This window comes from Pelecanus crispus, chromosome 12 (genome assembly GCF_030463565.1).
Source record: "Pelecanus crispus isolate bPelCri1 chromosome 12, bPelCri1.pri, whole genome shotgun sequence".
Classification (NCBI taxonomy): Eukaryota; Metazoa; Chordata; class Aves; order Pelecaniformes; family Pelecanidae; genus Pelecanus; species Pelecanus crispus.
Genome location: NC_134654.1, coordinates 10,917,133 through 10,943,989, shown reverse-complemented (window position 1 = coordinate 10,943,989; position 26,857 = coordinate 10,917,133).

Genomic DNA, 26,857 nt, shown 5'->3' with positions numbered 1-26,857 from the left:
ATCTCTGGGACATGATTTCCTCACTTTCCTACTTAATTAAGAGCAGGAGTTAAACACTTAAAGTTATCAGCTTCCATAACCTCCTCTCCAAGCATGATACTGTCCCACATGCACTGATGACTGGCAGCATCTGCCACCCGCAGCACTCACACATCCGCCCCAGGGTGAACTGGGACCTGTGATCCTGGAAGCCGAGGTGCTTCTCTGGGGGAACAGGCTGCTCTGGTATTTTTTATAGGTATTTTCCCCCCATTTCTCAGCAGAGGTAGCACTGACTGTCAGGACACACCGTGACTCTGCTCAGGGCTCTCTGGTCTGTCCTTTCAGGTCTAGCCCAGAGCATCTTGCCCAACGTAAACCTTGCAAGGCTCCAGAAAACAAAAGCTGCTGCTACAAGTCTGTCTGAGGCTGAACACTTGTTCACACAGGAAGCACAGATGCTTGAAGGGCTTCACAACACCATCACAGCTCGGAGGAGTAAATAATCATGATACGTAGCTGGGGAGATGCAAGAAGTCACTCACACCTCCATGTCCATTGCAAAGCTCTGGTTGTCCATCCTGTACCCTCTGCCCTGCTCTCTCCCTTGGGATGGCACAGCCCATTCTCTGCTTTTAATTGAGGGAAAGGAAAAAGAAAGAAAGAAAGAAAAGGAGAAGCAGCAGCCTGTGCAGTAACCAAGTCCTTCGCTGCCTCCTGCACAGCTCCAGCGCGACGCCATGTTTGTTCAAAGGTAAAGAGGAAGCATTGGGGATTATGGATCTGGCTTTGATTTTATTTTAAAGGCTTTAATATTTGGAGCTGTATTGATTTGATTTATCTCAGTGTGCCAGCGTACTGCTGGTAACTAAGCAACACCGATCCTCTCTGTATTCTGGGAGGCTCCCGGGATTTTGCCTATGAATGATATTACTTTGTGTATATGAAACTAAATGGACCATAGGCACCATTTGTAAGTGGAGGATATTTGAGTTTCATATTTTTTTTATTTCTTCTTACTGGGGGATGGACATACTCCCTGGCACAGCAGTGTACCTGCAGCCCAGGCTGCAGAGTGGCAGGACCTGGATGCACACTGCTCCAGGAGATGCCAACAAGAACAACTCAATCCAAAGTCATGCAGATGCACCAAAAAAAAAAGTGAAGCAAAGCAGCTGGTGTGGTGCTGCCATGTCCTCCTTTTTGGCCTATCTGCAAAAAAAAAAAAAAAAAGCCCCCAAACCCCAAACCAGGGTCAACTTCCATGGGACTCAGAGTAGTATAGAGACAAGCTCAGCAGGCAAAGAGAATAGAATGGAATAGTTTCCACTTGGAAGGGACCTACAATGAACATCTAGTCCGACTGCCTGATCAATTCAGGGCTGATCAAAAGTTAAAGCGTGTTGTTAAGGGCATTATCCAAATGCCTCTTAAACACCAACAGGCTTGGGGCATTGACCACTTCTCTAGGAAGCCTGTTCCAGTGTTTGACCACCCTCTTGGTAAAGACATGCTTCCTAATGTCCACTCTAAACCTCCCCTGGCGCAGCTTTGAACCATTCCCATGCATCCTATCACTGGATACCGGGTAGAAAAGATCAGCACCTCCCTCTCCACTTCCCCTCCTCAGGAAGCTGCAGAGAGCAACGTGGTTGCACCTCAGCCTCCTTTTCTCCAAACTAGAGCAACCCTGGCTGCGCTGAAGTCTCCCCTGCAGCTTTGCGGAAGGTTTCCTACCCCTCAGCCCTCCATCATGCAGAGCAGGGACCTCAGCCTTTGCCCTGTCTGTTGACATCTTTCCCCTTCCCTCCCCTGTAGCTGCTGGCAGCCCCAGCACAGGCAGCCCTGGCTGTTCCTTTAAGACGACGACATCTGTGTGGTCAAAGTCAGCAGGCAAAAGAGGCACTGTCAGCTCGCGCTATATGGTTCAGTGGTTTGGCGCTAACGATGTTTGTTTTGGAGCCCGCCTGCTGGTCTGACCCATTTAGGATCCTTGCTGTACTACAAACTCGCCTTTCAATTATAAGGGGAGGCAAAAGGGGTCTTTAAAATGAAATTGGAGCCCACCAAGTCTGAAGCTGCCAAGCACAATCACAGTAAGTCAGGCTGCCATTGTACGGCTCTCCTTCAAGCTGACCTGGGCAGGCTGTGTCAGTAATTTCACAAAGTGAGAAGAAGAAAGGAACCAGCTCTGCAGACGGTGTTCCCCAGGGCTCAGTACTGGGGCCAGCCTTGTTTAATATCTTTATCAATGATCTGGATGAGGGGATTGAGTGCACCCTCAGTAAGTTTGCAGATGACACCAAGTTGGGTGGGAGTGTCGATCTGCTCAAGGGTAGGATAGCCCTGCAGAGGGACCTGGACAGGCTGGATCGATGGGCCAAGGCCAACTGTATGAGGTTCAACAAGGCCAAGTGCCAGGTCTTGCACTTGGGTCACAACAACCCCATGCAACACTACAGGCTTGGGGAAGAGTGGCTGGAAAGCTGCCTGGCTGAAAAGGACCTGGGGGTGTTGGTAGACAGCCAGCTGAACATGAGCCAGCAGTGTGCCCAGGTGGCCAAGAAGGCCAACAGCATCCTGGATTGTATCAGGAATAGTGTGGCCAGCAGGAGCAGGGAAGTGATTGTCTCCCTGTACTCAGCACTGGTGAGGCTGCACCTGGAATACTGTGTCCAGTTTTGGGCCCCTCAGTACAAGAAGGACACTGAGGTGCTGGCGCGTGTTCAGAGAAGGGCAACGAAGCTGGTGAAGGGTCTGGAGCACAGGCCTTATGAGGAGCGGCTGAGGGAACTGGGGTTGTTTAGTCTGGAGAAGAGGAGGCTGAGGGGAGACCTTATCACTCTCTACAACTACCTGAAAGGAGGTTGTAGTGAGGTGGGTGTTGGTCTCTTCTCCCAAGTAGTTAACGATAGGACGAGAGGAAATGGGCTCAGGCTGTGCCAGGGGAGGTTTAGATTGGATATTAGGAAAAATTTCTTCACAGAAAGGGTAGTCAAGCATTGGAAGAGGCTACCCAGAGGGGTGGTGGAGTCACCATCCCTGGAAGCATTCAAAAAATGGGTAGACGTGGCACTTTGGGACATGGTTTAGTCTAGTCTACCCTTAATTGGTTTAGTGTGGACTTGGTAATGTTAGGTTAATGGTTGGACTGGATGATCTTAAAGGTCTTTTCCAACCTAAATGATTCTATGGATGGCTTCTCCTGCTCAGGACAGTGCCCCCCTCACCACCACAAGACCCTGGGCTGCTCTACAGCACAGAGAAACCACCTTTTTGTGGAAAAGACCTTTTCTGGACAGGGAAAGGATTTGGACTGGCAGAGGTACAGAAGCCCTTTGACCCTCAGTCTGAATCAGCAGAAATTAAAGCCTGTACTGCTGCCTTCAGCAAGCCCGGAGCTGCTGGGGAAGGGCATCCCCAGAGGCAGAGGGGACCAAGGGATCAGAGATGTTGCTGGGAGCTGGGACTCCCACTAGCTCCTGGAGGACCCTCAGATGACCCACACCAGGTCAGCCGTGCTCATCCCATACAGGAATGGGAAACTTGCAGCTGCTGGAGCAAGAACATCTTGTCCTACATGCCCAGCAGACAAGGAATATGCCACAGACCTTCCTAGTGGAGATGCAAGCAGTGCATTGCTACAACCCCTGTTCAGAACCTCTTTGCAAGCCGATACTGGATGCTCTGGTTGTCCTGACTTTGCCTCAGGCCTCTGCTGCCAAAGGAGCTCGCTCTGAACACCACCATAGACCTGAGCTAAATCCACCTTTACCAAGAATGTGACAGCTCTCTTGCAGAGCATAGTGGAGACCTCTTTGGCCTTGTGCTTCACCATAAGTGTTTTATTATTAACAACCAGACCCTCCCATGGGGAGAAGGAGACTGGGTGAGCATCACTTTTTATCCTTTCATGGATAAAAAGGTTGTTGCTTTTTATCTTTTTGTGGCCCGGCGTGGATCTGCCAGAGCTGCATGCTGGACTGAGACAAGTCGCACAACTGAGTTTGCTCCCACAATGGCCTCGTGTATGATGCTTTGCACTGACAAATACTTCCAATTAAGAAGCACAATTATATGCTTGTCAAATGGACAAATAGTGCTAACAAAAGTGCTGTGGAGTGATCCTGTGGTTCTGGCATGTACAAATTGGTCATTATTTTAACTTAGCTGAAACAAGAACCCTGTAGAATAGGGGGCTGGGTGTTTTTTCACATGAAATATGAAACCAGGGAAAATGCACATCAGCTTTGTCTGAGAGCTTCCCTGAGGTTTGCAGATTCCTCAGCAAGTCTGGACTGAGTTAGAGAAAGTCAAAGTGATGGGGGAAACTCAGCCTTAGAGGGGGACCCAGAGCAGAAGCTTTCTCCAACTTTGAATCCAAACCCCTTGTCATGGCCTCCTCAGCTCAGGTCTTCCCTGAGAAGCTGAAAATAGTGCCTTTCTCCTAATCAGGCTAGAACTGGGGTTCTGCAAACACCTTTCAAATAGCATTAATGTGGATACACAACCTTCAAAGGGAATGCCCAGGACCAACACCTGTGCTTGTTCTGCACGTTGGCAGAGGTTGGTTTGGTGGGTTCCTTGCAGCTCTCCATGACCCCTTCCCAGCAGTGCTGCTTGCTTCCCTTAACTCCCATTGTCACAGGGCCAGCATGGTAAGTCTTCAGCCTTTCATGGCCTCCCAGAAATACCAACAGGCAGCTGGGGAAATGTGTCTGGCCACCTCAGCCAGGAATACAGGGTCTCAGGGTACCCCATATATAAGCAGACAGCCAATATATAACCTGTATATAAGCACAACATCACCAATGCAAACAGAAAACTCCAGAACAGCCCCCATCCCTTGTGCTTGTCCACCTTGGTTTAAAGCACCCAAAGCAATCCATTCCAAAATCCAACTAATTAAAAAATTAAGGGAAAAAAGGTAAGTATTTTGGGAACAGCATTGTCCACATTTCACCAAGTCTGACTGTTGCTCAGAGCACTCTAGAATTAAACAGATGCTTAATTTTAAATTCTCAAAAAATGTCACACCAGAATAATACTTTCATTCCTCATTTTAAAAAAAAAATATATTTTAATGGTTGCTTACGCACTGTGTATCAGAGATGTCCTCATTGAGATGCTGAGATGTGGGGACAGATAAGCCAGTCCAATGCATTAGGGACTGCAGTTTCCCAGTCACAACATTGGGCAGCAGCAGCAAAAACTCGTCCCCTCAACTGAGCCACTGCAGCTCGGGAGTGAAATCCCATTGCACTTTCTATTGTGGCTAATCGCTTGGCCTCTCCTGCAGCCACCCCAAGATACACAGCTAACAGGGAGGGCAGAGGCAGGTTTAGGTGAGGCAGCTGCCTACCTGCTGTTGATACTAAAACGAGCTTCACATAAACAACAGAGCGATGATTAACTGATAATACTTTTCGGCAGCATAAGCTGGATTTGAACCAGCCATCTACTGGCAAATGCCTCCCACTCCCAGTGAGACTTGAAGATATTACAAGACATCAGGAAGGAGACAAGGCTGAGAGAAGAATGACCCTGGATTAGGGAAAAAAAGAGCTCAAACCCATCAAGCATTTCAAAGTGAAACAAAATCTTTGGATGTCATTTGGCTGCTTTTATCCGCAAATGCAGTTTTATCTGTGGGGGGAGAAAAATAAACCCTACAGGAACACTTAGCACGGTGGAAAAAAATAATGTTAAATTAAGCTTACAAAAATGTTTCTCTTTCTGAAAATCTTGGCTGGCGACAAATGGCTTGTGCCAAGTTATAAATCAAGCGTTGGGTTTCTTTTAACGCTCAGCATCCCCTGATTTATGATGCCATCACAACCTCTCGATTGATTTCTGACTCGGTGATCCATCTTCCTCTATAGGTAGCTGCCCATTATAACGCCTTTTCCTGAGCAGGCAGCACATTTCACTTCCCAGAAGGGCTTTATAAAGGAGAGGCTTGAGCAGAAACCACTCACTGGCAGAGCACAGACCTGGGAGGCAAAGGTGGCCACGGGAGGGAGGGGAGATGGATGGTGTTTGTACAAAGGAGTAGCACTACTCACTCAAATACACACACTGAGAGGTCCACATTTGCCGGCCATTGAACCCGTGTGGCCTTGGGCAGCACAGGTATGTTCCTGGAGACCCCAGGACAGCCCTTCCGTTCTGGTTTTGGATGACTAGAGCCTCCATGCTTCAGCAGTGTTTAGCTCCCAACAGCAGCCATCCCTCACAGGTTAAACACATTAACAAACTAAACCTCACAAGCCAGAAGGAAGATTCAAGCTCACTGAAACCTCTCACCAAATAGGAAAACCTTTTCCTCTAGAAACATCCCACTCCTCAGCAAGGCCTGTTCACACCACCTCAGTGATCCAAGGACATCGGGGCTTACCTGATTAATGAGCAATGCTGTGAAAAACCCCCGTGCAATGCAATGGCCACTGTGGACCTCCCCATCAGACACCAGGTGGGTGGGAACTGTACAAGGGCTTGTTCCTGCATCCTCACTCAGCTGCAGAGGTCACCAGCCCCATCTGTTCAGGGGCACCTATCCCTTGCATATCTCAACCCACAGAGCACCCCCTCCCCGACTCTTATTTAAAAAAAAAAAAAAAAGCAAGCCAGATTAACAACATGCAGCTATTTATATTGAGCTCATTTTAACCAAAATAGGTGAGGGTGGGTTTTTGTGAGCAGCAGGGATGGCAGCTGGGAGTACTCACCTCCAAATCCAGCACAGCTGGAGGCTGTTAAGGAGACCCAAGCACCTCAGAAACGAAAGACAGTGGGGATGTCTGGGGAAAATGTAGCAAATACCAACCACTCAAAGCCCTTTGAGATTTCTGGACTGCGGGGGCTATGGCTTAGCTCTGTGTCCCAGGCAATGTGTTGGATCTTGGGGTGAGTGTGGGGAGCACGAATATGGGTTGGAAGTCCCTGGAGCAATTCACTGGCTACAGAACCATGCCTGTATCAGCCAGGTTATGTATCTTTATCTAAAGCACAGTATCCTATATAAACATTTTCTTGGGGAGTCCAGAAGCTGGCTGTCCACTCAGATGGTGCCTTTTTAACTTCCAAGATAAATAGGGCTTTTTTGTGTCACTATAAAACATTATTTATAGTAGAAAGGGCCTGTGAATGGCGCATGCTGTCAGTTCAGTATGTAAATGATGCCAGCTCTGTTTGCTACATCCCATCAATTATTCTCATACACTTTTCTGTGTCTTCATCTCTCAGAGGAAAAGTCACCTTGATGCCTTGAAGTGGTTTTCTTCTCCCATTTCCTTTGGTGTGTGACTCTACTTTGAGGCTTGGCAGGGAGGAGAACATGGGATCTTCAGAAGCAGTTAAGTGAGTTGGGAGAACAAGCCCTGATGGCCTTTGGAGCTCCACCAATAAGCAAGACGGAAGAGCTGCCTCCTGATTAGAAACTGTGTGCTATCGGGCTTCTTCATAGGAGCTTCAAGGATGAGATGGCCTAAAGAGCCAACCCTGATCTCATGGAAAGGGTAGAATGGCAATGCACACATAAGCAGGGTAAATAGGATTAGGACCTTGGCATCACCCATGTGTATTTTTTTCAAACAGCCTTCAATCATCCTGTTCTTGGTAGCTGAGTGCTTCTGGCTTCTGCTCTCTTGTCTTTTTTTCTCCAGGCTCAACTTTCTCTACTTGCATTACTAGTCTTTGGGTTAGACTACTCACTTCCCACACTTATTTTGGGTGTCCGTCTCCCATTCCCACTCAGCACCACTGGATCATCCCCAGTTAGACCCTTAGCTGGTATAAACCAAATTTCTTGGCTTGGTATTAGCAGTTACGGATCTGACCCAGTTACCTGTCTCTTAGAGAGTGCTTTACAGGGGTTCAACAAAAGACTTGCAGAACTTTTGGAAGCAGAGACATCCCCTGTTAACTGTCCCCCATTCTTATGAGCAGGGCATAGTTCCTTGGATGACCAAACCTCAGCCACCCCTTCCCTCTGGCCCGCAGATAGGCAGGTGGCAGTGCTCGGGCTCAAGGTGCTTGGTCTCTCTTCTGATGCAGAGAGAGGAAAAAAATAAAATAAAACAAACCCATGAATCACAAAGCTAGCAAATGAAAATAAATACACTTAACAATATTTCCATGCCACTTTTTATTATTATTATTTATAATGGTATTACAGAATTTTGTAAAATTAAAGTAAATGTCAAGCAGAATGTAATAATTTTCCTTGGGGTTTGGCACATTTGTGTGCCTGACAGTTTCACATTTTTCTTTATATCCGTGAAGACAGGAGCCTGACAGGGCTATATTTTGTTACCCACTTTGTTCAATTTTGTCATAAATTGGAGCGAACAAAACAGTGAAAATACAGACACCAAATTAATCAAAGAAATTACATTTTAAAGCACCTCATACAAACATGTATGAAATAATCATACCGTGCCAGGAAAGCACATGGAGAAAACCAGTATTTCCCCTCCCCCAAAACACATGCACTTTGCCCCAGAAGGGCAGAGACCTCACCCCAGGGCCATTAGTGTTACGCACCAAGATGTTGCTCCTCGGCTGCTCTTGCCTTGCAGGGCCCTAAATGAATTTCTCGCCCATGCGTGTCTCTACCAGCTTATACAAATTTCAGCTATTCACCTCCCATGGCAATGAGCTGCATCTTTTAACACGACGGTGGGTGTTTGACATGCAGCAGCTAATCTGGGATGCAAGGTCATACGGCCACGTGGTGACCTTTCGACAGGTTGCGTTCAACTTCACACCTTCATCCTCTGACTTCTGCTGCCGCCGGCACCACCTGCAAACACCCTTCACCCGCAGTGCCCAACGCCATGCTGTCCCTGCCAGGCCACCGGGGACCTTCCGTTAAAAGCGCGGTGGCTGTTTCTCTGGTTTCAAGGGACACATTTGCGGCAGCATAGGAAGAAGCACCATGCATAAAGAATTGCAATTTCCATGAGAATGACAAGGAGAAATGTGAAGCGAGTGGTAGGGCTATCCTCGGGCCAATCCTTTCTGCCTGAGTAAATTCAATTTGAATTCCTCTTGAAACACCAGCTCTGCAGCACTTGGACTATACTGAAAAGGTCACTGGAGGCAATGTCAGACATACTCTCCAGCTCCACTACAAGTGCACTGATAGAGATTCATAACAACGTATTACTGCAGCTGGAGATCCAAAGCGACTCTCCAAGGAGTCCTCTCCACTTATCTGGCAGCAGCAGATGATTTCATTTCTCCCCTTTCATGCCTGGGCAGAGGCGTTAGTGCCTTCTCTCCCTGCCCCCCCAAATGCTGACTTGGAAGCACTTCTTGTAGCTTGTTAGAGTTGGTGAGGATGGTTGGTGGGGTCTTGCAAATCTGACGTGCATTTCAGCCAGTTGAAAGGGCTGCACTGGTATCTCACTTACCTTCTTCCTACCTGTCTGGGCTTCAGAGGACTGTTCATATAGAACTGAGACCAGGAGCACTGGGAAGTCATAGTGGCTGAATCAGCTGTCCCCTTGAATTGTGCTAAGCATCCAAAACCCACTTCTGGCATGTACAGAAGTCTTGTTATCTCCTGCTAGAATTAGGCTTAAAACCGGAAACATAAGATGTGTCCTTCCGTCTCAAATTTGGTATTTTGCCCTGCGGTAACCCTGGTACGAAAACATTAATTTCCCCCTTATCCAGCTACTAACCAGCCCTTGGGTGCTAACCCAGCAGTGCTGGATGCAGGCAGCAGTCGCGTTGCAATGAGTTGTGTGTCCTCACCCATCCCAAGGAGCCGGAGAGCAGCAGCGTCGTACAGAGCGCGGCGCAATGGGAGATCTGAACAGCAGAGACCTGGAAAGCTGCCACATTCCCTCACAAATGTGGAAGCAGTTCAGTGGTAGATTAAGGGATTTTTTTTCTACCCAAACTACATACACCCATCAATATATGGCAAAAAGTGCATTTTAAGCTTATTTGTGTATTTGTTGCTAAATACCATAATGGTCTCCAGCTGTATAGCAGAAGGGCCCATTTGCTGAAATTTTACTGTTGATTTTATTTTAATTTTTTTTTTGCTTTAATTATTGTACTATAAATGTATTTCCTCCAATTTTGCTCGGTGCCTGTAGAATGCCTGACTCTCCTACCACACCTGTTTTCTATTATTTGTCATCCGTTACTTTAATTCCCCATCTATTGTGCGGAATCTGAAAATAACCTGATAAATCCCATTATTTACTTTAAGAAAAGCCCATGAGAAGGTTTTAATAAGTGAAATTTGTATTTTTCCACACCGTGTGCAATAAAAGCGTCCAGTGAATAACCCCCGATTGTCAGGTGTTCGCATTCCCATCATCTAAGCGGGAAGATAATTAGCAGACAAACGAAGGTTTACAATTCTGCAAATATCTCAGAAAGACCATTTGGCTGCTTGATAGGTGGAAGGATATTTTTAAAACTGCCATTTGAGACTCAGCTGTATTGCTAATTAAATGTGAATTTCATAAAAATAATCTGAAAAAAGTCTCTGTTAATTGGAGAATGATAATGAACAGACTTGCTAAACAGAGGCATAAACGTCAAACAATTGAAGAGGGATAATAAAGTGCCATGTTATCGTGTAATGCCAGGCAGCTTTCCTACTTCTATTTGAAGTTTTAACTTTTACCTTTTTTTTTTTTTTTTTTGTGAATGGCATCCAAAAATGTGCTTTGCAATCATAATTTCCAGAGCTTCAATTTGGCGTTAGCAATGCATGGGTAACAGTGACTGTCACATTAACGGCGTCCTTGCCTTAAGACTTCTTGCGTTCTGTTAACAGCTTTTGTGTTCTGCAATGAGTATGAGGGGGGAAATGCATTAATATTGTATGCATGTTATTCATGCAAGATAGTGGCGTTATTGAATTAGTGATTCTTTGTAATAGTAATGACTTCCAGTACTGTATTGTGCAGTAAAATACATGGAGTCAGGAAGGAACTCATGAGCCTAATGGAAGAATCAAATACAGTTCTGTTGGTGCTGCTCAGCATTTGGTTCTCACGTGGTGCAATCGCACCGGGAGCAGCGTGCACGTCCTTTCCCCTCAGGTCATCAGGTTAAGACTGATCATACATTTATAGGGGCATACTCTACCTGTGCCGGTGCACTGGAGTGGGGAGTGCTGCCGGGACGGAGATCCTTGGCCACCCCACACTGGGACAAAGGTGCCGTCCTAATTCCTGCAGCTGGCAGGGGGTCATGATCTTGGGTTAGCAAAAGGCTGGCAGCTTGTGACATCCACTCTGCATTGCTCCTTCCCCGACCCTTGGCACCATATCACAGGCACACAGCAGATGGCACAGAACTGCACGGAAAAATTTGCAGGAAAACCTTAACTCATTTTACACTGGCGAAGAGTTCTGCAACTGTGGCTGCCTCCCGCAATGTGAAATCTGCCATGCTGCCTTCACGCTCTCACAGCCCAAAGCGAGCAAGAGTGTGAAGCAGAGACCTCAGCCTGAGAATAAAGTGTCTCTCGGATACTCCACTTCTGTGAAAAAAAAGCAACTTTGTGAAAGCCCAGTGTAATGAGAATTGACTGCCCTCCATGAGAAATATCGATTAATTACTCTGCAGTGGGAAAAAAAAGGCAACTGTGATGATACGCATTTTCCAAACGCAGCACAAACAATTGCTTTTGAGGCACAGAGAGCCTGGGCTGAAAAATCTAGTGAAATGAGGTCATCTCCAGGATGGAGACAGCAGCCAGATTTACTGGCGTGCAGAAAAACAGCAAGAGAAATTTTGGGCAAAGAGACTTTTCTTCTAGCAGTGTTTGAAGCAAGATCATCTCCTGTGCTTTTGGCTCAAGCTCAGTTTGGGATGTTCTATAAGAGTTTCCTTATGGGAATGTGTACTTAAGCATCTGCCTTGATCCATGGATCCTGTTTAAATGTGTTGAATCTCAGCAACCCCACTCTCTGGGGAACGGCCTTAAAGTTTTGGGTTATTGCTGCGCCAGTGACAGTGCTCTGGCCATGCCACTCTGCCACAGTCCTCTGTCACCTCCCTAATTCACTTACAGACCAGAACAGAGCCACTGACCATGACAGTCTGATCTGCTCTAGAAATGGAAAAATTATTGGAAAATGATATTTCTGGGAATGGTAAAAAGAAAACTCAATTTTGCAGAGCTGGACTGATACCATACCAACATGACAGTGGGAATCCAAAGGCAAATAAAGGAATCAGCCGCACATCTGGTCCAGCTGTGGGTATGCCATGCCTTTCCCAGTAAGCTGCACAGATGCCCTGGGAAAAGAAAACATTAGAACATGTCTTCTGCTGACCTGCTGTTCTCACTGGCTTCAGAGGTAGGGCAGGACTTACAGTGGGTCTCTTCAACCATGAAATCCTTTCCCTTGAATTACATCCAGCGCCTACATTTTAATGCTCAGTCCCTGCTGGGAGAGCCCCAGGTTCAGCTCCTTTCTCTAGCACAGGACTTGGGTGACCTTAGTCATGCCGCTTCATCCATCTCCACAGCAATTCCCTTTTGGGCAATTGGGTGTAGTGCTTCTTCTAGGCATGCTGGGAAGAAAAACACATTATAGGAGGTAAAAAGTCAGATAATTGGATAAAAGCCATAACAGTACAGAAGATAAATAGAAATAAGCTTCCCTCACGCGTTCAAGTGCCCAGTCCGTTCTCTCCAGGGACGTATTGTGTAGGATTGTGTAGGTGAGTTATTGGACTAGCTGTCCCCAGTGCCACAGGTAGTGGCTGCTCTCTGGGAAGAAGAAATTGCAAGGAATAGGCTAAATTTAAAGTGCATAGTTATGTACTATACACACACAAGACAGGGAAGAAACTTGCATTACTAATAATCTGCAAAAGTTGTAAGCTAATGTTATTACCACGTATGTTTAAGCACATTATCACACAGGCTTTTGCCTGTTAGCACACTAAGTGCGCAGTGCTTCACACTTACCCTGGCTGCTGCCAAGCTGGCGAGGCGTCAGCCAGTTGAAGAGGGCAACCTGCCGGCCCTGCTTTGTTTGTGTCTGTGTGGTTCAGTTGTGCTCAGCTGGACAGTAGTACAGAAATGGACAGTTTCTGCTGTCAGATTTGGATCTGGATTGGAAAATGCAAGGAGGCAACTGGTTCAGCCCTTCTCCACCACCACCATACTCCTTCAGGACTGTGGGTCTTGGCCATCATCTCCTACAAGTAACTCATGGGACAGGCCATGGCCAGGTCACAGCAAAGTGATTTAGGCTGTGAATTTTTACGACATTCCTATACCAGCAAGAGCTTTACTGTAGACAGAATTATATGGGAAATGTTGGCAGAAACACAAAATCAGTGTCAGTGCCCTAACCCCCATCTTCCATGAGTGATGAGACTATTGAAGCCTGGTTTCTGGAAACTCTGCCACTGGTTGGTTCCTCTGATGCTTCAGGGAAAGCTTATATGTGGCACTTGTAGAGTCTAGCCCAGCTCTCTGCACTGGTTTCAGAGACACTCTAGCTTACCACCATGTGTGAATAATGTGATGCTGACAAAAGCATCTTCAATACTAGTATTACTATGTCTGTACCACAGTCATAGTATATTTACTAGAGTTACATATCAGGATATATGCATGTATGTAGAACTGTATTGGTAAAAGCATGTCCTTCTCTCCTCCCCCACAAAGATCTGTAGTTGTACACACATTGCTAAGTTGAACTCTGATGCATCTTCTCTTTACACATAGAAAAACTTTGAGCTGTCCACACCCAGTCCAGTGATGAAGGCCATGAAAGATGAAAGATCTGCCTTGTAGGTGGACAAAATGGAAGGTGCAGCCCCAAATGACTTGTCCAAGAAGCATCCTGCTTTAAAGACACTTTGTTGAATCCCAGTTGCACCTTAATTAGGCCAAGAAGCTAACTGCAACCTCTAACTCTGGCTTTCCTCCCCAGACATGCTCATGGTGGCCAACATGGGGTTGGGAGGGAGGAGGGAACAGAGGACATGTGCCATCACTTCCCCAGCGCTTGCTTGAGGAACCATGACCTCTGTAAGCAGCCAGCAAGTCTTGCCTGCCTGAGGCTGAGGAGCTGTCATCCAGGGAAGCAAGTGGGCTCTTTCTCCCGCTTAGCCTCTGGCACATCAACCAAATAATTCCAGTAAAAAATAAGACCCTGACTGGACTGGTTCAGGACAGAGGTAGGTCTTATGCGATGAACTGGACGATGAGAGCAAAAGTGCCAAAATAGTTATCAAAGCTTTTCCTAGCCCAGGGCAAGAACAACAGGCAGGGATGGATGAGAGGCTTATTTACAGCACTGCATGCCCAATATTTTCCTTTTTATAGTCTGCTGCACTCAGGCAGGTTTTTTTAAGTGGTGCATGGTGATTCTAGGCACAAACCACATCAGCAATTAATTGGATTTGTGGGCCTCACTTCCACGCACCCCTTTGAAATGTTCCCTCAGGAGATCATAAAAGACGGGGACTGAGCAAAGTAGTAAGAGGAAGGTATAATGCGGAGAGGACCCTTTTGTTAATCCTGTTCTGCCTATCTTTCATTAGCACACCTTATTATGACATCCTATAGATTTGCTGCTTCGGCTCTGCTGGTGAGAGGCAAATGATGTCTTAATGAATGATGGTGCCTCGAGCTGATAACGGACTGCCCCTCTCTCCCACTGAAAAGAGATTGTGTTCGGCACAGTATGTCCAACTGCACTTAACATAATTGGATGAAACTTGTAATAGTTTGTTCACTCCAGGTGGGTACAAAAGTCATGGCAAAAAAATCCCAATGATAAAATACAAATTGCAGTCTCTTGCTTAAGGGTGTAATTGTGGTTAGTGGCACTTGCAGAGCAGAGCATCTAGGATGGCAGATAATGTGAGGAAGGACTCACCCTGGCATGTAAAGCACAATGCAGAGGCATCTTCAGCATAAAGCCACTGAGGCCAGGGGCCGGAGCAGGTGGCATGTGTCAAGACACTGAAACTGCTCTGCAGACTGTCTTGGCTAAGCAGCATTTACTCATCCTGTGCTCAGAGGATACTCAGCGTAGCCTTGTGCGGCTCAGTCCTGGTGCACTTGTCTTCCTGCTGCTCTGACAAACTAGCGCAGGAGTGATAGCCACATTGGTGCCTGCTCCAGCTGGGTGCTGCTTCAGCCCCATGTGCCTCAGCCACTGCGTTTTAGAACATTTTCCCAAAGCCATTACTTTTACACCCTGAATGATTACTTCATTTAGCACATACATCAGAACTAAAATACCCAATATTAGCTCATTTAAGTTCATGTTCAGTGATGGATTAATCGTTCCTGTTTTCTGGAGCAAAGCCCAGTCCATTTTATCTAAGGACTGAGAAGAAATGTTCCCTTGTCTCTTGAAGTCTGAGACATCTGCTGCGCTTTGCATATCTGCTTGCCCACAAAAAAACAGTGAATGCTTAATTTTTTTAAAAAAATTGCTAAAGCTATAGATCACACCCATTTTTTTTTCCTGCTTTCAGAGCAGGTGCAAAGGAAGCATATCAACAGTACAGTCAGCATAAGCCTGTGCCTCCTTTGAGGTTTCAGATGTCACATCATGTTACAGTGGATATCGCTTTGTGATGTACTATGCTGCATCATAGGCCACACATGAAAATGCAGAGAGCTAAACAAGTCCCTAATGAATGAACACAATGATAGCAGACACCTACATTAGCTCTGGCCAGGCTGAGATGGAAGAATCCTCTATGCTAAACATTATGGCCAAAATAAAATAAAAACAATGGGTGAGTGACAAAACTGAAATGCTTGAGGTCTCCTGTTCCCCAGAACTAATAGAGATGTTGGTAAGTCAGTGCAATGAGTAAATTATGGGAGGAAACATCCCTATCGGTCATCCTCATGGGCAGCAGACTTATAGCAGGAACCTAGGCTGTCTATCACACACGCAGGGGGGCCAAAATGGGAAGGCATTGCTCAGCCAAAACTACCTTGGCTCCAGCAACAGTTTCTTGGCTCGAGGACCTCTCTTCTATGGAAGCTGTGCTTGGTGGAGCCTGTTTTCTTTAAAGCATCAGTAGCAGACTTTGTTTTTTCAAATGTGTTGTGGTTTAACCCCAGCCAGCAACTAAGCACCACGCAGCCGCTCGCTCACTCCCCCTGCCCCAGTGGGACGGGGGAGAGAATCGGAGAGTAAGAGTGAGAAACACTCCTGGGTTGAGATAAGAACTGTTTAATAATTGAAATAAAATAAAGTAAAATAGTAGTAGTAATAATAACAATATAATAATAACAGTAATAATAATATACAATGCAATTGCTCACCACCTGCCAACCGATACCCAGCCAGCTCCTGAGCAGTGATTGCTGCCCCCTGGCCAACTCCCCCCCAGTTTATATACTGAGCATGACATCATATGGTATGGAATAGCCCTTTGGTCAGTTTGGATCAACTATTCTGGCTGTGCCCCCTCCCAGTTTCTTGTGCACCTGGCAGAGCATGGGAAGCTGAAAAGTCCTTGACTAGCATAAGCAGTACTCAGCAACAACTAAAACATCAGCGTGTTATCAGCATTATTCTCATACTAAATCCAAAACACAGCACTATGCCCGCTACTAGGAAGAAAATTAACTCTATCCCAGCCGAAACCAGGACAAAATGTTTTTTCTCCATTAGAAAGGCAGTGTGTTCTGGTGGCAATGGGACCTGGATTTCAGTGCCACCTCTGCCGCTGCTCTGGGGCTTCAGTCCCATCATTCACCCCAGTGCCCAACATCTGGTCCTTTTAACCAGGGGCTGCGCCCTGTCCCGCTGTGCCCAGATGCGGTGCAAGCACCATGCAGCCATGGTGTCTCCAGGACTCTCAGGTCCTTCTGCCCTGTGCTGATACCAAAATACAACTCTAATTGTGATTAACTGGTTTTGTTCACCTGCCTTATAATGATCCCTAAAACATCAGAGGGTTGTGAATATCTGGCGAGGAAAGGGGCGAAGAGAACTGGGGATGGGAGCTGAGATGCTCTCAAACTGAAAGAGTCACTTTATTATTGAGATCTTCTATGTCTCGCCTGCCTCTTGGCATAAGAAGAAAACCTCTCCTTTTGTTTGGTCACAGACCAAGAATGCTGCTGTCTTTTTGCATTGTGGAAAAAATACAGAACAAGAAAATGGTGCTGAAACATTTCAGACAATCTCCTTTATCCTGTGCTCAGCAATTACTCTTATTGTCAGCAGGAGTAAAGAAGCATGTACCATTTGAAAGTATTTAGAACTGACTGTATGTTTTCAAAACCCAGGATCTTTCAAGGGACTACTCTTCTCATTTGGTGACACAGGCAATTAAGTTTTTAAGAGGTTCTCTGTAGCATTAACAGACTATATGATATTCTTGAAGGTGCCTTTATAGCATCCTAAAGACAAATTGCTTGCATCTTCCTTGGAAAATAAAAGGCTAAATTCTAATACTGGAAGCTGACCAAGCTCCATTTTACATGCGATCCCAGCTGGCTGGCTGCATGTCACCACTGCTCCCCCCTCCGCTGTGCAGCCGTGGCTCTTTCACTGTGGGGAACTGCTCCTCAAAACTGATGCCCCTGACCGGGGAGGGAAGGCTCAGTCTTGCCCCTGTGGCTTTGCCCTGTGCCCAGTGGTGGGGAGGATCCAGCTGCAGTGAGAGAGATTCAGGGTGTCAGGGAGCACCAGGGTCTGGATATGTCCCTTCATTCAGCTCTAGCTATGAGGAAGGTAGAAATCAGAGTAAAAAAGAAGCAAGGAAGAGCCCATCGTTGGGATTTGCCCTCAGCTGCTTTACATGTATGTTTCTATTAGACACTGCCATCCTTTCGGGCTGTAATGTATTTCCTCATTATGGTAAACACTCACATGGCATTTGTGATCGTTTCTGGAATGACATTGCACAAAGCTGGGTAATAAAATTGCCTCTGATCTCACAAAGCGCAAGGCTCAAGACAAATAAAGTCTGTAAACAGTTCTGCACTTCAGGATGTTTTATGAGCTGGACCACCATTTACTTAGGCCTAAACCTGAAGAAGCTCATTTCATCTCCTGGAAAAGGCACCGTGCCTGCAGGAGACCTCGTTCCTCAGGGGGTGTTGGCACAGTTACTACAATCAAACTTTCAACTACCTTTTTCCCTTTGCTGCTTGCAAGTCTGTGTCATTCATTCCACATTTCCCTCTCCCAGCAATACTTCCGTGATATTTAGAAATGTATATAAATGTCATCAAGCTGACAAAAGCCCACAGGACTCTGCAGGCAGCAGGTAGGTATGGAGTTCACAGGAATTGCGTTACACTGAAACCTGAGTCCTGGGGAAGGGGCCAAGCACTCCCATCCCAGGGTTTCTTGGCTGCATTGCAGGTTGCTGGAGGGGACTCCTGGAAGCCTGACACTGGGCAGTGGCAGGCAATGGACTGTGAGCGGTGGCATCTCTCGCTGTTATCCCCAGCAGTACCAATCTAATGTGTGCATGTGATGGGCAAAGCCAAAGCTGTGCAGGAGACAGACAGACTTGTTTGAAGCTTCTGCATCGCAGTGGAAACCAGAGCAGGGACATACATGAGAAGTGATGACAATGGCACGAGGATGATCCCTTTCCATTGAGGCTCTGAGATGTTACAGACCAGGCTGCGCTCCAGCTGAAGCCAAAAAGCCTTTTGCTCACTCCATGAAGGCACACGGCTTTTTGAATTTTAAAATATAGCTGCCAGGTGGGGCACCTTCCAGAAATAAAGGGGCATGACTGGCATGGCACCGAAGTGAACTCAGCAGCCTGCCGACCCACCTGGCTGCCCAGCACTGACTCCCCAGGGGCTGCCAATGCCCCGTGCCTGGAGGGGTGCTGGCTAATCACTGCATACAGGTGAGGGAGACTGAACATCTCATCACATCCGATAGCGAAATCAAGAGATATCACCAACCTGTTCCCCGGGGTCCACGTGGAGCTGCCATCAGGAAGTGGGTGGCTCACAGGTGGTGGCAGAGGTTTCTCCTTTCCTGCTGGCTTTGGGAACAGCTTTTCCGTAGAGCGCCATACCTAGTGTCCCACTCCTGATTCCTGTTTCGAAGGGTTGCACTTGTAACCTCCAGTGACAGCAAGGACAGTGCCAGCAAGATGCATCCTGCAATGTTGAATCAGACCATTTAGAAGCAAGTAGACTCACCTGGAAGATTCAGCTAGGGCTGGATGGGGCTTCTGCTTGGAAAGCTTGAACCTAATGCATCACCACAGACTGAAATCAGCAGTTTCATCCCCAGTGTCACACACAAGTCACACCAGCCACAGTTAAAACAATGACCTCCAGACCAAGCAGGGCCAACTTACTGGGTTGCCTTGTCCAGCTGAGTTTTGAACATCTCCAAGACTGGAGATCCTACAGCCTCTGTGGGCACCCCATCTGGCATTTGACCATCCTCAGGGTGGACACTTCTTCCTTTATATCTAATCAGAATTTTCCATGCTGCAATTTGTGCCCGTTGCCTCTTGCCCTGTCACTGTGCATCTCCGAGGACAGTCTGGCTTTGTCTTCTGCACATCCTCCTATTAAGAGTAATAGACAGCAATAAGACGTCCCCTTTGCCTCCTCAAAACCCCATTTTTTTCTCGGCCTCACTCCAGTACACTGATGTCTTTTTGTATGGGAAGCCCCAAACCAGCCACACTACCTCCAGTGCACATGTACGCACAGGAACAGCTCTGGGATTTGCATCTGCAGCCCTCGAGTAGCTCCAGCTGTGCTGCACTAATTCATCACCCGCTGGCAGGTGTCAGTAGCTCCTGAAATAAAGCAGAAGTTGGAAAACTTTCTCGGCTGGTTCCCCTTTGACAGATTTCAAGCATTCACTCTTCTCTCATCTGGCTATTTGTAAGGGGTTCACATGTCTATAGCCGCTCCGTTAGAGCTTGTCTTCGCTGCTGGAAAGCTTCATTAGTTCAGGACAGCTAGTAGCATATCTACTGTTCAGAGGTAAAACCAGAGTGTAAGACAAGCCACGTTAGTTATACCGTGAGGGAAACTCATTACAGTCAAGCTCAGCTGCAGACTTAGGCTGACTTTATCTTCCTGGTGTCTTTCCTTCAGGATAGCACAAGCCTTTGTTACACAGGGAAAAAAGAAAGGTGGTGATTTTTTTTGTGAGAGGCTAAAGGAATCCTCTTACAGATTGTTTTGGAACGGAATAAAAAACCCGAGGGGTTTGAGGGATACCTGGAGGAAGAGGGAAGAGGAAGATGCCCCTAGGCAGCACCAACAGGGAGAAATGCTATTAATGCACCAACTCCCCTGTCTCACCACAAACCCTTTCCTTTGGAAACTCCAGAACGGCCCAAATCCAGCATGTGAGAGGAAAAAAAACTACTTACAATAAGGCTAGGATAGGTCTTTCGCACGTTTACAATCAGTTCATTCTTGCAGTTTGTACATAACCGGGATTATGTATGTTACATGATCGCAATGGATGCTGTCTGGGATTTTCCTACACATTTAGTAATTTCAGGTTCCTTCACTTTTTTCATCACCAAACCAGAGATGCTGGAAAGACAGCAGGTATTACTGCAAATGGCAACCATTCCTCTGGAAGGGGGAAAAAAAATGGCCTTTTGCAGGCCTGAGTGAAAAATGGAAAGTCCCAAAGTCAGCCAATCTTCTGGAAACCTCTGGCCTCAAAATACACTTTGCCACTGATCTATTCTAATTCCAGGAACAACACACTGAGCTGAGGCTTAGACCTTGGGCAAATTCGCCTTTTGGCTCAAATAGCAAAGATCTTTAGCTGAAAATGCCTGCTGCTGACAGCCTGCATGATGGCTGCATCCCAAGCGCTGCTGGCATAGCCGTGGTGGAAAAAATAAAATACATTTCATTCCCCAATGGTCATGCTGTAATGGCATGAAATTAGAAACTCTAATCAATAGTGCTTTACACAGCATGACTCTCATGTCAAAAGAGCCCATGGTTTAAAAAAGAAGAGTCACAAATAAATATGAAAATCAAGGCTGTGAAGCGTCAGTAATGAAGTATAATTCTGTCAAGCAATCCCAGACAGTGATTCTCTTCACAAAACCTTCACTCACCAAATCTTTCCTTCTCCACACCTCTCTGAACTTCCATCTCCAAATAATTTTCATGTATTTATTTGCCCTTTGCACGTGAAAGGTCACTGATTTGAGTGTGAGTGACAAAACTGGGAAGGGAGAGACTGTGTTGCAGCCCTTGCTCTGCCTCTGGTTATTTTTGAATACTTTCACCTCTCTCTTGCTTCATCACGGGGCTTTGGAAAAGGCACCAACCTATGTCTGTTCACCTTCTGGGATACACAGTGAGACCGATGACACAACTTTCTTCTAAGACGCACCTCTTACATTCCTACAAAATGGACATCAGATGCAGATTATTATCATTATAACAACAACAGAAGTCATAGTTATTGTATTTATATCAAGAATTAAAGGCAGTCATGGTAAGACCCTCATTTTTTGCTTGCACAGGTGACACTTTTCCAGGAGAGCCAACGGAGAGGTATTCAAAAATAATAAGCAGACCCCCAAAGGGCATGAAGAACTGACAGCTACAGGGCTCTCAGTCTGTCATACAAGTCTTTCAGGAGTTGGCAGCATTTTGTTCAGGAACAGGGTTTGGGTTTTTTCCAGCACTTGTTTTAAAACTCCTCTTGCCATGCACTGCTAACGTTAGCACAGCTTGGCAGGTGGAGAAGTGCCCTGAAAATAGCAAATTCTTGGAGTGTAGATTTTGTTAATTAGACCTTCTTCCTCCACACAGCCCTGGCTCTCCATGCAGCTCCTGTGGCAGAGATGCAGTGATCGACCAAGTGTTGGACGTTTTCAGGAGGAGAACAGATAACAGCTGCCTGACTTCAAGACATATAAATGAAAGTCCTCCAGAAAGACCTGCCTAATCCAAAGGCACAAAAGTCAGTGGGAAAAGAACTTGCACAGTGTCAAGTGAAGGTCTCAATCTTTGTGAGGAGTGTTCCCAGCAGTTTCTGGGTCCTTTTCCGAATTTTGCCACTGAATCATAGAATCATAGTATCACAGAATGCTTTGGGTTGGAAGGGATCTTTAAAGATCATCTAGCCCAACCCCCTGCAGTGAGCAGGGACAGCTTTAACTGCATCAGGTTGCTCAGAGCCCCGTCCAACCTGACCTTGAATGTTTCCAGGGATGGGGCCTCCACTACCTCTCTGGGCAACCTGTTCCAGTGCTTCACCACCCTCACTGTAAAACATTTCTTCCTTATATCCAGTCTAAATCTATTCTTCTTCAGTTTAAATCCATTATTCCTTGTCCTGTCACAACAGGCCTCACTAAAAAGATTGTCCCCATCTTTCCTATAGGCCCCCTTTAAGTACTGGAAGGCCACAATAAGATCTCCCCGCAGCCTTCTCTTCTCCAGGCTGAACAACCCCAACTCTCTCAGCCTGGCCTCATAGGAGAGGTGTTCCAGCCCTCAGATCATTTTTCATAGAATCATAGAATCGGTTAGGTTGGAAAAGACGTTTAAGATCATCCAGTCCAACCATTAACCTACAATACCAAGTTGTCATGGTTTAGCCCCAGCCAGCAACTAAGCACCACGCAGCCGCTCACTCACTCCCCCTACCCCGATGGGATGGGGGAGAGAATCGGAGGAGTAAGAGTGAGAAACACTCCTGGGGTGAGATAAGAACAGTTTAATAATGGAAATAAAGTAAAATAGTAATGATAATAATAACAATATAATAATGAGAATAATAATATACAAAGCAAGTGATGCACAATGCAATTGCTCACCACCCGCCGACTGATACCCAGACAGTTCCCGAGCAGCGATCGCTGCTCCCCGGCAAACCCCCCCCAGTTTATATACTGAGCATGATGTCATATGGTATGGAATAGCCCTTTGGTCAGTTTGGATTAACTATTCTGGCTGTGCCCCCTCCCAGTTTCTTGTGTACCTGGCAGAGCATGGGAAGCTGAAAAGTCCTTGACTAGCATAAGTAGTACTTAGCAACAACTAAAAACATCAGCGTGTTATCAACATTCTTCTCCTACTAAATCCAAAACACAGCACTGTGCCTGCTACTAGGAAGAAAATTAACTCTATCCCAGCCGAAACCAGGACACAAGTCCACACTAAACCAATTAAGGGTAGACTAGACTAAACCATGTCCCAAAGTGCCACGTCTACCCATTTTTTGAACACTTTCAGGGATGGTGACTCCACCACCTCTCTGGGCAGCCTCTTCCAATGCTTGACTACACTTTCCGTGAAGAAATTTTTCCTAATATCCAATCTAAGCCTCCCCTGGCACAGCTTGAGCCCATTTCCTCTCGTCCTATTGCTAGCTACTTGGGAGAAGGGACCAACACCCACCTCACTGCAACCTCCTTTCAGGTAGTTGTAGGGAGCTATAAGGTCTCCCCTCAGCCTCCTCTTCTCCAGACTAAACAACCCCAGTTCCCTCAACCGCTCCTCATAAGGCCTGTGCTCCAGACCCTTCACCAGCCTTGTTGCCCTTCTCTGAACACGCGCCAGCACCTCAGTGTCCTTCTTGTACTGAGGGGCCCAAAACTGGACACAGTATTCCAGGTGCGGCCTCACCAGTGCCGAGTACAGGGAGACAATCACTTCCCTGCTCCTGCTGGCCACACTATTCCTGATACAATCCAGGATGCTGTTGGCCTTCTTGGCCACCTGGGCACACTGCTGGCTCATGTTCAGCCGGCTGTCGACCAACACCCCCAGGTCCTTCTCAGCCAGGCAGCTTTCCAGCTGTTTTTGTGGCCCTCTGGACCCGCTCCAACAGGTCCATGTCCTTCTTTTGCTGAGGGCTCCAGAGCTGGACGCAGTACTCCAGGTGAGGTCTCACCAGAGCAGAGGGGCAGAATCACCTCCCTTGACCTGCTGGCCACGCTTCTAATGCAGCCCAGGATATGGTTGGCTTTCTGGGCTGCAAGCACACATTGTTGGCTCGTGTCCAGCTTTTCATCCACCAGTACCCCCAAGTCCTTCTCTGCAGGGCTGCTCTCAATCCCTTCATCCCCCAGCCTGTATTGATACCGGGGGTTGCCCCATCCCAGGTGTAGGACTTTGCACTTGGCCTTGTTGAACCTCATGAGGTTCACACACACCCACCTCTCCAGCTTGTCCAGGTCCCTTTGGACGACATCTCGTCCTTCTGGTGTGTCAACTGCACCACTCAGCTTGGTGTTGTCTGCAAACTTGCTGAGGGTGCGCTCGATCCCACTATGTCATTGATGAAAATATTAAACAGCACTGGTCCCAGTATGGACCCCTGAGGGACACCACTTGTCACCGGTCTCCATTTGGACATCGAGCCGTTGACCACTACCCTCTGGATGCGACCATCCAACCAATTCCTTATCCACCAAACAGTCCACCCATCAAATCCATATCTCCCCAAATTAGAGAGAAGGATGTTGTGGGGGACTGTGTCAAAGGCTTTACAGAAGTCCAAGTAGATGACATCCACTGCTTTTCCCTTGTCCGCTGATGTAGTCACTCCTTCATAGAAAGCCACTAGGTTGGTCAGGCAGGACTTGCCCTTGGTGAAGCCATGCTGGCTGTCTTGAATCACCTCCCTGTCTCCCATGTGCTTGAGCATAGCTTCTAGGAGGATCTGTTCCATGATCTTCCCAGGCACAGAGGTGAGGCTGACAGGTCGGTAGTTCCCAGGGTCCTCTTTTTTTCCCCTTTTTAAAAATGGGCACAATGTTTCCCTTCTTCCAGTCACCAGGGACTTCACCTGACTGCCGTGACTTTTCAAGTATTATGGAGAGTGGCTTGGCAACTACATCAGACAATTCTCTCAGGACTCTGGGATGCATCTCATCAGGTCCCATAGACTTGTGTACGTTCAGGTTCCTCAGGTGGTCTTGAACCAGCGTAAAGCCAGGTAAAGCCAGGGGGGCTTTGCCCCCTGGTCCCCATCTTGCAGTCCATCGACTCAGGATGGGTGAAGAGAGAGGTTGCCAGTGAAGACTGCAGCAAAGAATTTGTTGAGTACCTCAGCCTTCTCCTCGGCTGTTGATACTAGGTTGACATTCTTGTTTATTGGGGGGTACACTTTCTTTAACCTTCCTTTTCTGGTTGACATACCTGTAGAAGCCCTTCTTGTTATTCCTTACATCCCTTGCCAAATTCAGCTCCAGCCATGCCTTGGCCTTCCTGACCCCATCCCTGCACAACCGGACAGCATCCCTGTACTCTTCCCAGGACACCTGTCCCTGCTTCCACTGCCTGTGCAGTTCCCTCTTGCTCTTTAGTTTGACCACCATGTCTCGACTCAGCCATGCTGGTCTCTTCCCTTCCTTGCCTGATTTCTTACACTTGGGGACTGAGAGCTCATGTGCTCTATGGAAGGTGTCCTTAAAGATCTGCCAGCTCTGTTGTGTTCCCCTGTCCCTGAGGACCGTTTCCCAGGGGGTCTTTCTGACTAACTCCTTGAAAAGATGGAAGTTTGCTCTCCTAAAATTTATGGTCCTGACTGTACTCCTCGCTTTTCCCATGTCCCTCAGGAGCATGAACTCCACCAACGCATGGTCACTGCAGCCCGGGCTGCCTCCAGTCTTGACATCACCAATGAGCTCACTTGCATTGGTGACCATCAGGTCCAGTATTGCATCCCCTCAGGTAGGGGTGTCTATTACCTGGCCTAGGAAGTTATCCTCAATGCATTTTAGGAATCTCCTGGATTGCCTACAGCTTGTCATGTTGCTTTTCCAGCAAATGCCAGGGTGGTTGAAGTCCCCCAGTAAGACAAGAGTCTGCAAGCACGTTACTTTATGTTACTTTATCACTGAGTTACTTGCAACCTTGTCTTTAGCATGCAAATGTATGTTTTTCACTTGAGCTAATACTACTTGAAATCCCAATGAGGACAAAGCAACTGTGGTTTGCACACCAAGTTCATGGTCTGACAAGGCTTTACACTGATCAGTGAAGTGAAGAACGGTACCTGGTGTGTGGGCAAAGCAGGCTTGCCTGCAGTCAGCTTAACAACATGGTCCTACACTGGAGCTGCTTGGCTAGACTGTTTTTCAAATGTAGAGAGACCTCACCGAGAGCCTTACTTCCAAGGCAATGCCCTTCTCACCTCGCCCTACACAAATCTTCACAGGAGGCAGGGGTTTGTAGCAGCTCCTCCATATGTGTATGCAGAAATTGAAGCACAGATGGAATCAGTAAAACCAAAACCCCAAGAACAACCCTCCCCTCCAGACACGCTGAATATCTAAAGAGAGCGAGGTGTTTTGCTTCATGCTGCTGAGGTGAGCCCCCAAAACACCTCCTGCCTTTCTGTCTGCATGAAGAAGGTGCCCCTGGCCCCATCAGAGCCAGGATACTGCGAGTCAGGCCCTGCAGAGCGGTTCACAATGCTGCTTTAGCTCGCTTACTCTGAAGAACAGTTGCATTCACTTTGGAGCAGTCAGTTACATCATGCCACGTCTGAAAAGTGGGATAAAAGGCAACAAATATGTCTCTCCCAAGCTCTCAATAAAACCGGTGACTTGTGCAATACATGCAAAGTTTTAAATTCAGGAACTTCAAGTCACCAAGCATCTGTTAATCAGCAATGCGCCAGTCCCCAGGGATTGCAGAGATGTTAAAAGGTTATCCTTCTCTCCCGCACATTACGCTGCTGAGCCCCATTACACACAACTGGAGGATGATTTTATGTGTGGCAAAGAATTTTTGATTCTCCAGATATTATTTTAGATGTGGAAACCCAGCTGCTGAATGCTGCTTTTCAGTTTTAAACAAAACTTGCAGCCAACACTCATTCTCACACTGTTAATGAAGATAATCTTGCTCTGCCATTGCATTTTTTCGAGAAATAGCAGGAGAGGGATTTTCAAATCTCGTATC